This window comes from Podarcis melisellensis (assembly GCF_964234715.1).
Source record: "Podarcis melisellensis genome assembly, chromosome: 2".
Classification (NCBI taxonomy): Eukaryota; Metazoa; Chordata; class Lepidosauria; order Squamata; family Lacertidae; genus Podarcis; species Podarcis melisellensis.
The window spans coordinates 107,318,769-107,328,237 of NC_138529.1; the positions used below are offsets into that span (position 1 = coordinate 107,318,769).

The 9,469-nt window shown below is 43.1% G+C and overlaps 1 protein-coding gene and 1 long non-coding RNA gene across 2 annotated transcripts in view; both read left to right on the top strand.

Moving 5' to 3' along the window:
* LOC309365398 overlaps positions 1–6,799 on the top strand; it is a 26,248-nt gene extending 19,449 nt beyond the window's left edge. The window contains exon 2 of the long non-coding RNA XR_014166106.1: positions 6,229–6,799. This is a non-coding gene — a long non-coding RNA (uncharacterized lncRNA). The remainder of the gene's footprint in view (positions 1–6,228) is intronic.
* The window catches only part of LOC309364603 (uncharacterized protein), a 220,111-nt gene that overhangs the window by 98,239 nt on the left and 112,403 nt on the right, over positions 1–9,469 (top strand). The gene's annotated exons all lie outside the window — the stretch shown is intronic.

The following is a 9,469-nucleotide window of genomic DNA, read 5'->3' on the forward strand; positions in this document are numbered from 1 at the left end:
TGATTTATTAAACAAATTCTGTACTCTGCTGATTTTACTTCTTATATAGTTGTCAAAACCTGCCAATGAGTCCATATCTTTATACTGTCTTTTTCTATAGTTTATAAATGGTTCCCACTCTTTTTTGAAACCAATGTTGTCTCTCTCATGTATTCTCTCTGTCGGCTTAGCCAGTTCCGCGTAGTCCATAAGCTTGGCTTGCCATGCTTCCTTTGTTGGCGTTTTCTGTTTTCCATACTTGTGCTAATAAAATTCTTGTTGCTGTTGTCGCATACATAAACTATGTCCAATTTCCCTCTTATGTATCATGATCTAAAATTAGAAGCAGGAAAGATTCTGGTTTTTAAACAAAGGGTTTCTTCAACATTTTTTTCAGTTCATTATATATCATTTCCCAGTATTCTTTAACCTTCTAGCATGAAAAAAGTACCACCTTTCTCTTTACATCTCCAACATATCTTGGATCCTGTTTTATACATTTTTGCAGTTTTTCCAGTGTGATATACCATCTATATCTCATTTTCAAATACAGTGGTACCTCAGGTTACATACGCTTCAGGATACAGACTCTGCTAACCCAGAAATAGTACCTTAGGTTAATAACTTTGCTTCAGGATGAGAACAGAAATTGTGCTCCGGCGGCGCAGCAGCAGCAGGAGGCCCCATTAGCTGAAGTGGTGCGTCAGGTTAAGAACAGTTTCAGGTTAAGAATGGACCGCTGGAATGAATTAAGTACTTAACCCAAGGTACCACTGTAATTTTCTCTTAATGGTATACAATCTGTAAACTTTACGTTTGTTTTCATAAACTTTCCCATTCCTCCAACTGTATATTAAGCCCAACATCCGGAGCCCATTTTATTTGGGCCGATTTTACCTTCTCATCTAAAGTCTCTCCATATAGCAAAATGTTATATGCTTTCTTCAATAATTTGGTTTTTCCCTCCACAATTTCCTTTTGAAAGTTTGAGATAGTATAGCTGAACCCCTTTATTATCTTCTTTAAATTGCTCATTAATTTGTCTGTGATGCAACCAACTTTGTAAAGTACCTTTCAAGTTTTCATAACTTTTAAATTTCAAACCTTTCTCCTCTTCTATTAACAAATCTCTATATGTTGGCCACTTTCCTTTTTTATTACCCCTCCAGCTACACAGGGTCTAATCCTGCCAGACTTTGGTGGATGTCTCAAAAATTTCCAAGGTGTTGGATATTCAAATTGCAGAGCTTGTCAAAACTGAGAGGCAACTATTTACAAATCCTGTTCTTTCAGCAAAGCAGGAATTTTAGAGTTAAAAATACATTTGCTTTCACTCAGAGGCTGTAATGTAGATTTTTGGGGGCTTTCATCTTATTCAGAAAACGTCTCTGCAGGGTTCTCCCCTGAATAGCGGAAGCGCGGCTTCCATTTTTAATACTTCTCACTTTTATTTTATTTTTATTTTTTAAAATGATATTTATTAAAGTTTTCCAATTAGAACAAAATAAAAAACAAAACATCCAATTTTAAAAACTTTTCCCAATTACATCTTTCCAGGACTTCCCCTCCCCTCCCCCTCTTGTATTCCAATTCTTACAAATAAACAAATAAATTCAACAAGTTCTTATCCCAAATTTGAACTTATTATCATTAACCCATTTTTTTTTAAAAAAATATTTTCCCATCCCCTAAGATCGACCTGTTCCCTTCCACGAGTTCCCCCCTTTAATATGCAATACAAATAAAAATAAAAAAACAGAAAATAATTTTAACCCTTTGGATTCCAAATTTCCCTCCCCCCTTTCCCGGTTGCGTTCCCAATGTTCCTCAGCGTCTGATGTCTTCCTGGAGTTCCCGCATCTCTCTAGGCCGTAGTCCTTTACCAGTCATCTTTAATTTCAAATGTCCAATCTTGGAAGGAGTCTGTCTCAAAAAGGGTCCCATTTCTTCCATCCAGATTTTTATATCTAGGAGTAAAAACTCCAATTTTATTTCTTTAAGCCTGTCAAATCTGGATGTCCCAAATGTTCCCACTTCCAGCTTAGTCCAATTCTTATTATTTTTGTTGTTCTTGTTGATCTCACTCCTCCTTTTTTTTTCCTGCTCTCCTGCACAAATGTTCTAAATCCAAAAGCTTCTAGTTCCTCTGCAGAGGCTTGTTATTCAGGAGCAAAACATTACGTCAAGTCCCTTTCATTCTTCAATAGATAAATCCATTGTCTTCTTTAGTGTGAGGACTTCTGTAAACAAAATAGTGTTCCATTTCTGCAGTTTCCCAGGAGATAGAAAGTTCTGTTCAAATTTCATGCCAACAACACTTGTAATATCCCTCAGCTCCTCTAGGTGGATTACAGTAACTGAGTTCCCTTCCAGATCACGTCCAACAGCCCAAGTAACTTGTTAATCCTTATTTAAAACAATTTGTATCCAATTTATAACAAATGTAACCGGCAAAGTCCTCATAACAAAGTCTCTATTTTATTCTTCCGTTTTGACAGCTCTTTGACAGCTGTCAAAACCTCTATTTCTCTTCTCCCGGCGCTTTCACAAATCGCTCCCAGGGTTCCGGGGGGGGGGGTTGCTTTTTAGTTCAAATTCCACTTTTCTCCTCCAGCTCAGTCTTATATTTTTCCCTCGCGAAATTAATAACTTGTCAAGGTAGAGTTGCTCTCGATCTTAGTTGTCAAATCCTTTGCTTTAACTCCTCTACAACAGGGGGGGGGCTGACTTCCTTTTTGCGCCTCCCCCGTTCGCTCCGAATTTTTTAAAAATTTATCCCCTTTTTTAGTCCAGGTTCCAATTACTCACGGGTTATTCTTTTAAGTCCAGATTTTCAATAGAAGAAGTCAGCGCTCTCCGTCGAATGGCATGCGGCTTCGCTCGGCAGGGGAAGCGGAGGACTCAAAGCACCACCCCCCCGGCACCCGCTCCGCAGCCTTTAAAAAGGCTCTTTCGCGGGTCGGGGTGGCGCAAAGGTGCCAGCTGAGTCACCATGTCCATGGGCTCCGTGCCCATGGTTTTTGAGGGTCCCCGCGTCACCGGCGCGGTAGGACCCAGCCCCTGCCGAGCAGGCTCCCTCCGGAGCACGGAGTCCGACATTCGGCGATGGCGCCAACCCGGAAGTCACTTTTAAGTTCAAATTAAAGTCCAAATATTTTTAATTCCTCTCCAAAAGATTCTTTCTATTTTACCTTATAACAGAAAATCTGTCACTTCAGAGGGCGGCTTTTACGCTTTGGATATTCATGTGTGCGTTGGAGCCGACAGCCCACCTCGACCGTCTTCCCCTCCCCCACCCGCTACTAATGCAGTTGCGGGAGCCGGTTTGACGGAAGACCTGGGGCTCAGCTGGACCCCGTTGGAGCCCCACTCTTCTGCAGAGTTTTGTGAGGGCTTTTCTTTTTTAGCCCTAAAACATCTCCTCGGTCACCTGAAATCCCCCTAAAGGCTCCGTCTTACTCGGACGATGCCCCAGGTGACGCCATTTCCTCCACCATCCAGAACGGAAGCCCATAATCACCAAGTCAACTCTTTGTGCCATTTTTTAATTTTATTACTGTCAGAGCTGCCCGAGGTCCCAGCTCACAAAGGAGCAACGCCAGTTCTTGTTATATACAAAAGTCTTTATTGAAGTTCAGTTTCGATTTCAAAGCCGCGGCGCACAGCTCTACGTCTTGGACTCTAGACCGCTGAAGCTCCGTCTGAATCTCCTCCCCCCAGACACCAGTTTAAGACTCTAGCCTTGCTCCACCTCCTCCTCTGCTCTTTCCTCCTCTGGGTCCGCCTGCCCGCTGGGGTGTTGCCCTTTCTGGACTCTTCTGATGCTGAGTCCCCGGATTCTTCCCCCTGCCTCCGGCGTGCTTTAGGACCTGGCTCCCAATCCGAGCTTCCTGCTGTCCCGTGCGCCTGTACATTTGAACTTGGCGCGCGCGCCCAGCCAGCAACCTTTCTCCTGACCGTTACACTGCTCCTGTCACTGCTTCCCCCCTCGGGAGGGCTAGCTGGACTTGACTTCCCCTCTGTTCCCTCACTCTGCGATGGAGGCGTGGCCAGCCCTGACTCATCTTCCCTCCCTGCTGGAGGAGACGCTGGCCCTGATACATGGGACTCTTCCCCCCCACTCCGCTCTGGTGGGGGAACTGGTCCTGATCCCCCACTGCTGCTTTGGGAATCCCCGCTGGCCCCTTGCTTCTGGTGTGTCCCCCCTGGGACCCCCTTTGCTTTGGCCATCGGCGCCCCCCTCTGGGAATCTTCTGAATCGCTGGAGAAGCTCATGGAATCTCTCGGGCCACTGTCATACTCCCCTACGCTGCCCTCAGATTCTTCCTCTTCGCTCTCCGTTCCCTCTCTCCCCTTTGCCTCTGCTCCTGAGCCCCTGACAATTACGTTTTGCAAGTTCACGAGATGAAAGGGGAAAGAAAAACCCAACCAACTTGATAGCAATCACATAACACACTGACAAATGTCCTGCTTATTTATGTCGTAATCCTTCCTAAAAGTTGTTGTATTACATTCTACTTTAAATTACAGTGGTACTTTAAATTACAGTGGTCCGTTCTTAACCTGAAACTGTTCTTAACCTGAATCACCACTTTAGCTCATGGGGCCTCCTGCTGCCGCCGTTCCGCCAGAGCACAATTTCTGTTCTCATTCTGAAGCAAAGTTCTTAACCCAAGGTACTATTTCTGGGTTAGCGGAGTCTGTAACCTGAAGCATCTGTAACCCAAGGTACCACTGTATCTTTCCATTGATATAGAATTTTATGGTATTACTCCCCAAAAGGGGGGTATTATGAGCCATCAAACCCCAGAAAAACACCTTCTCCAAGGTTTCCACAATTTTGACCACTAGTGTATGTTGTCTTCTAGGTCCAAAGACACACATGCACACACAGATAGCATGAGCAAGCAGGGCTCCAAAGTTCTTCTCTTGAGAACTAGCCATCTAAGTTGTTTACTCACAGCAAAAGCTCCTATTTTCCAAAAGGACAGGAGGGGGAGGTCTCTCCCCCACTTTTAACCCACCCACTCCCACCGCATGGGAGGCAGAGTCTTGTTCATTCACAATCCCTGAATCCACCGCCTCTCCCAGGGGATCCAGATGCAAGCAAGGTGCTTTCTTCTCCATTCAAGGGCCACCCATGTATTCAAAGCAGTCCTTTGCAGATTAAGACAAAAACCCGACAAAAAGACTCACGGGTTTATAGTGGCACCAGCTTTCCTTGTCAAGATTGCACAATGTCAGACTGTAGCTCACAAAAGCTTAAGCCATAATACATTTATGAGCCTTTATGGGCTGCAGAAGATGAATAAACAGAAGCATAGTTAATCTATGGACTTCCACCCAACAAGAGACCGTGATGACCAGCAACTTGGATATATTGAAAAAAGGGATTAAGCTGATTTCTGTGCTCTGCCCTCGTAGTCCTAGGCAATAATGCTTCTTAATACTATTTTCTGGAAAGCACAGGAGGGCAGAGGGCTGTTGGGCTGAAATCTTGCTTGCTGGTTTCCCACAGACTTCTGCTTGGCCACTGTGAGAACAGGGTGCTGGACTACATGGGCCTTTACCCAATGAAGCAGGCTCTGTTTAGGTTCTAATATATTGCAATATTTTTACAGTTACATGTTGTTATGTAGTGAAGTTTCACCCTGGGCCAGCAGGGGGATACTGTAGATAGTTTTCACTCAGGTCTGTAGATAGTTTTCACTCAGGTCCACGTCAGTTATTTTAGGCGGGAAACTCTGGGTTGTTGTTGCTACAATGTTGACAGCCGGCTGCCTATAAAAGCAGGCCGGCTGAGCTGTTTGCAAGTCAGTTCTATTCCAGCTTACAAAATAAAGAGCTGCTTGGAGAAATCGCTGTATCGTCTGCTATGTCAACCCACAACTTAACACATGTGGCATAAGAGCACTTCGGTTTTACTTCTTACTCATAGGAGAGATTTCTAGTGGAGCCTGAGATAATTTCCTCACTTGAAAAATAAAAGGACAGAGATGTGTCTTATTAGCCAGTTCCACCGTAGATCTTTACTATAAAATGATGCTGCTCTCTTATGTGTGAATGGAGTGATCATGGGTTTCTCTTGCCATTATATCATCTGCATTCCTAAAAATTTGGAATATGGAGATAGTTGAAAATGGAGAGGGAGTGAAAATAAGAGAAGGTGCACATGGGGATTGACGTGTGTTCAGTTCCTTTCTTGTCTTTCCTAAAAGTATAACAGGATACTCCCTCTGCCCCAAACAGGTGAGGAAGATGATGGTCAGAATTCTCCGGAGAGGTTTGTGAAATCAGTGGGAAGAGCAGAGAAGCCATTTAAATGCAGGGAATGTGGAATGTGCTTTAGTCACTGTGGAAAAATGAGGATACACCGACGAATTAACACGGGGGAGAAACCGTTTGAATGCATGGAGTGCGGAAAGAGCTTCACTCAAAGTGGTAAACTTAGAATACATCAACGAACTCACATGGGGGAGAAACCATTAAATGTATTGAATGTGGAAAGAGCTTTGGTCAAAACGGAGACCTTAGAATACATCAACGAACTCACACGGGGGAGAAACCATTTAAATGCACTGAATGTGGAACGAGCTTCAGTCAAAGTGGAGGCCTTAGGAAACATCAGCTAACTCACACAGGGGGGAAACCACAGATGTAGGGAATGTGGAAAGAGCTTAAGACGGAGTGGAGACCTTAATATTCCTAAGCAAATTCACACAGATTAAAAACCATATAAATGTATGCAACGTTGCACTCGATGTTCACTATTTAATTTATGTCAAGAAACTCATAAAGGCAGAAATCAATTTTAAATACATGGAACCTGTATTTAAAAAGTGTGGGACTAGGCCGGGGCCGAGGGGGGAGAGAAGGGTAGAGAAGTAGAGGGGATGCTTTTTCCGTGCAAGGCTAGTTCGTGTTTCTCCCGAGTACGCGCGTGTAATCAGTGAGCGTGCATTTAGCAGGAGAGCATCCCTTTGTCTCGGCGTTTAAGATGCTTCAGGAGGCCGTAGAGCGAAGGGTGTGTATCGCACATGCACTGTGAGAGCAATGGTGGAGGAATAGCAAATAACTGTCAGGGTGCTTAAAAGGAGGCTGTCGTTTCGTGGGGGGAGGAGAGTTTTAGTGACGCTGAACAGGAAGAGCCAAGCGCACCTACGGGATACATGTGCTTGCTACTCTGAGTTTGAAGATGGGCAGTGGGAGTGGCACATGATTCTGCTGAAAGTAGATCTAGGGAAGATTAAGTTAATTGCAACCTTAAACACACTTGGGTCCCATTAAAGAGGCTGCTCATGAGGCCGGAGGAACATCGCCCGGCTGTGAGGTGTAAAGTCCACCACTCCCTGCAAGGTCTTTCCCACCTGGCCAAAGGGCTGGGGCCCAGACTCGCCCAGCTCTACCATGTTAAATATGAATTCTGTGGTCGACCTTTGTACTGTTTTATTTTGAAATCTTTAAGATAATATTTTTGTTTTCTGTTATGTTGCTTTGACTGTATATTCTATAATTCACATTTTTCAGGTTGTTTTATTTATGTTTTATTGATTTAATGTGCTGTGAACCACTTTGAGGTTTTTCTTGAAAATATAAAATGGAATAAAAATTAAATAAAAAAAGTTTCGAGCAGGGAGATCCAACATGGGGTTGCTCAGATGTTGGGCAACAACTCCCATAAGGCTCAGCCTGTATGGCCAAGGTTGATGGGGGTTGTAGTTCAAAAGCTCAAGGGTGGAAAATCTCACGTTTCTTATAACTTTTCATTATGAATAATTATAGGTAAAACTTTTGTTGATATAGAGCTCATTTTTGGGCTTCCAGGAACAGCTAGTCACTTCTGCTTTATAAACAAACCCAAATATATTGACACACTTTACTTTAATTTTTAAAAAAATATTTATTGAAATTTCCAAATATAACAGAAAAAAGAAAAAGAACAAAAGAACATTTACTTTTAGGCCTTATTTTCATTAACGTCTTTCCATGACTTCCCCACCTCACCCCTTCTTATATTCCAATTCCATTACATTAGTTCATCAAGTTCTTACCCCAAATTATATGCTTATTATCATTGACCCAGTGTTAAATATATCTTCCCTCCTAAAATCGACCCCTGTTCCCTTCCACAAGTTCCCCTCTTTAATACGCAGAGCAAAATGAAATAAAAAATAATAATGAACAAAGCATAATTTTACACCCTTTGGATTCCAAATTTCCCTCCCCCCTTTCCCGGTTATGATCCCCAATGTCCATCAATGTCTGCTGTCAACCTGGAGACCCCGCATCTATGTCCAAATCTCTCTCTGCTCCACTTTGTCGTCTTTTTGATAGTCTTTGCCATCTTTTTAGTAGTCTTTAGTTTCGAACACCAAATCTTGGAAGGACTCTATCTCAAGAAGGTCCATTTCTTTCCATCCAGATCTCTATATTTAAGAGTAAAACTCAATTTTTATTTCTTAGTCCATTTAAATCTGAATGTCCCAAATGTTCCCACTTCCAGCTTTGTCCAATTCCAGCTTTGTCCAATTCTTGTTGTTCTCTTTCCTCACTTTCCTCTGGTTTCTTTTCCTGTTCCACTGCAAAAACGTTCTAATTCCAAAAGCTTCTAATTCCTCTACAGAGGCTTTATTTGTTCAGGAACAAAAACTTGCGTCAAGTCCCTTCCATTCTTCAATAGATTGTCTCCTTTAGTGTAGAGACCTCTGTAGACAAAATAATGTTTCATTTCTGCAGTTTTCCCAGGAGATAAAAAGCCCCATTCAATTTCATGCGTAATTTTCCACTTGTAGCACTTGTAGCAGTGTCCCAAAGCCCCCTCTAGAGGGATTATGGTAACTCAGTTTCCTTCCAGATCACACCCAAAAGTCAAAGTAACTTGTTATCCCTTGTTTTCAACAATTTATATCGAAATTGTAACAAATATAACCGGCAAAGTCATTGTAACAAAGTTCTCTTTTTATTCTTCAACTTTGACAGCTACTTTGACAGCTGTCAAAATCTCTCTGTCTCCTCACCAGGCACTCTCTCGGATCACTCCCGGTTCCCGGGGGGGGGGGGTTACACTTTAGCTCACACATTCCACTTTTCTCCTCCAGCACAATCTTGTAGTTTTCCATCGTGAAATTAATAACTTTATCAATAAAAAGTAGACCCTTCTCTCAATCTTAGTTGTCAGGTCCTTGCTTTAAATCCTCTACAACAGGGGGGAGACGGATTTCCTTTTTGCACCTCCCCCGCTCGTTCCAAATTTATATATATTTTTTTCCTTTTAAATCCGATTTCCCAATTACTCACGGGTTATTCTTTTTAGTCCAAATTTTCAATGGAAGAAGTCAGCGCTCTCCATCAAATGGCATGCGGCTTCGCTCGGCAGGGGAAGCGGAGGACTCATAGCACCACACCACGCCCCGTCCCCCGCTCCGGAGCCTTTAAAAAGGCTCCTTCACGGGTCGGGGGGGCGCAAACGGTGCCCGTGGGATGTTCAAGG